This window comes from Sapajus apella, unplaced genomic scaffold, assembly GCF_009761245.1.
Source record: "Sapajus apella isolate SASKATOON/1434 unplaced genomic scaffold, GSC_monkey_1.0 scaffold8, whole genome shotgun sequence".
Taxonomy (NCBI): domain Eukaryota; kingdom Metazoa; phylum Chordata; class Mammalia; order Primates; family Cebidae; genus Sapajus; species Sapajus apella.
Window position 1 is genome coordinate 41,100,582 of NW_022436948.1, and position 3,059 is coordinate 41,103,640.

Consider the following 3,059-nt stretch of genomic DNA (forward strand, 5'->3'; position numbering starts at 1 on the left):
TGTTATTTATGCTCCCTTGAAAGAATAAAGCTGCTAACAGCTCATGTTACCTGCCATATACACCAAAGCTCACAAACGAATTTTATGCAACTTTATTTCACAAATATTTATTGAGTGCTTTTTACTTGTCAGATACTGTTCTGGGAAATTGGGATACCTCACCGGGTAGTACACAGAGAGCCCTGATGTCCTGGAGCTTATATTTTGAGGATAGAAAGGAGCACAAATTGCGATGTGTCTGAAAATCACTATTAATATCAACTAAGATTTGGAAAGTCAGGATACTTCAACATATTTTGATCATTTATTGATGTGTCTGCTCTCTAACAAATCCTCAGGACTTTCTATTTCTTTAAACAAAACAATTTTGAAGATCTTTGACACAAATAATCAGAGCGGCCAAATTTATAACAAGGCTATCAAGTAAATAAAAATGACACTGGACATACCTAGAGCAAGTTCTAGTTTCTTTGCCTCAACCTCACTGTCATCTTTCTGAGCCCCATATAGTCATGCATCTCTCCTGAACTGTACTGAAAAAGTACATGGTGGTTAGGACCATCTTTCCTGACCACTAGGCAGCGTTATGAGCATCATACCACAGAATGTCTAAGGCAGTGCTTACAAAGGATGAAGAATGATGCACCTTACTAAGTGTCTTAACACAATGCCTGCATTCAGTGGGCACTCTCCATATATCTTTGAATGAATGAATAAATGAGTGAAGAAAAACAAATATTCAGAACTGTTTTTACCATTCCCAGCTGACCTGCCTGTTGAATGCCTGGCCTCTCAGTCCAAGTTTAGATTTAAAATTTAAAATGTCAATTCCTCACTCCAGGACTGCACAGAGAACATTTTTTACACATTCTAGATTCACCTAAGTGTTTTTGGTGGATGTGTCTTGTTGAAATAAACAAACAAAATCCCTGTGCATTAATAATTATTAACATATTGGTTATTAAATTATAATCAGGGTACTCTTTGAGTACTGTTAGTTCTGCAAAGAGGCTTAGCTTGTATATTTCAGAGTTAGCATAAGTATCCTGTCCTATGATTCAGAAAAAATGAGTACTTAGCTCTGTTGAAGGATTAAGAAGTAACATAAAATCTCCATAAGGCTTAGCACAAATTTAATTTTTCTTCAGGTATTGCGGTTTTATTTTACATCTACAATTACTTATCTCCTCTCCAAGCTTAATATTTATTTTTTGTCTGATAGAGTGAAGAATAACTAAAACTTAATGTTGCAAAGCAAGTCATTTCTCTGACCAAGATTGCAAATATCAAAGACCTGGCAACAGGGGGTGGAAAATGGAAGATGGAAAATCCGTACTTGGTTGCACTGTCACTTGGCTTCAGCCTAAATCTCAGTTATGTGATCAACCACGCATGCGAACAAAGAAGACATTCTCAGAGGAGAGGAGGGATTTCTGATGGAAATCACAAAGAAAAAAGAATATAGTTTGAAAAAAAAAAAAAGCAAGAAGATGGGTGTCAGGGTCTTGTGGGTTTTGCTAAACGGGTTGACACCCCCATCCTCTTTGCAGCAATTCTTTTCTTCTTAATCTCCAACCTTCTTTTTCAGAATGCATTAAGCCCAATCCAGAATCTCTTGTAAAGGAAAGTTTTGTATATTTTTGATGTCTGTGGGAAAGAGGTGCCCCTGCAGAGGCTCTATTTAAGAACATATTTTGGAAGCATTTTCTGGAGGGGGGAAATGGTTGTCACTTACTTTGCCATTAGTTTGTTAGTATGAAATTCCAGAACTATGTATTAGACACTTTTCTCATCCCTCACAGTTTAATATGTCTCTACACAAATTAGCTATCGAACTCGCTATCCAACGTCAGGGTATGAATGGTAGCAGATTGGTCCTTTCCTTTAGCTACTGTTGTGAAGGAACTAGGGAAATATTTTTACAGGTAAAAATATTAAAAACAATGAAAATGATGAGATAATATTCGATTGAATCGATAACATTATACCAATATGTTCAATTTACATTTACTGTGGGAAAAAAGACACAAAAATGTGGAAAAACAAAATACCACAGCCCACCCAGAAAGGAAAAAAATTTGTTTACTAGACAACACAGTCAATGTTTATTCTACTTGTATTTGGAAAAAAGCACAATTAACTCTCGGAAATTTTGTGAATCACTGTGATATATAAGGCATGTTAATAGATCTTCATTCAACAAATACACTGAGGGCTGAAGGGCTGATTTAACTCATTTACATCATGAGCTAAATAGAATTATAGGTCTTGGGGACCTTGATATTTAAAACATAATGCTCACACAGTTAGCCCTTCTTTTCTTTTTCTCTTATATTTACACTAAACACATTCACTTCCATCATCGTCATTAAAAGTTAGGTAAGTAGTTGAAAATGTGAAGAATGTAAAATAAAATAATTAGAATTCATTTGATCCAACAATCAAATTAAAGCTGTTTATAACAGTTTATATATTTAATGTGTTGGGTAAAGCAGAAGAAAGTCAAATGACTAATTCAAGACTTAACCCTTTCCAAGTGAGCTAGGGATTGGGAGTGGAGGCTGTCAGTGAAGGAATAGAAAGAAGAAGGGAAATGAAATGCTTTTTACTGTTTTATTCAGACACATACAAAGGCACAAAAAGTTCTCTATACTCGTGTAAATTGCTCCATGCAGCACTCTAAACATGCTGCTTGATTGCAAAATAATAACTTCCCATTTTAGATTTTAAGAATAAACAAAAGCAAAAACAAAATCTTTCAGGAAATGTCAGGGTTTAATATGATTTATTGTCCTTTAGTTTTTTGGGTTGCGCTACCACGCTGTAAAAAGTGTTGAGTGCCTATCCACTTCCTGCCTCAAATTAGAACACTAACTACCCAGACACAACAGAAGAACTAATTGTATCCGAATTGGCCTGAAGGTTAACTTCTCAGTACCATCTATCTTAACTTACAGATTTTAACGAAGGTTTTCCTAATATACATTGTAACATCACAGTAGTGATAATTATTAATGTTAGCAACCCAATGCAAAATCTTTTAAAAGAGTCACCCAGTA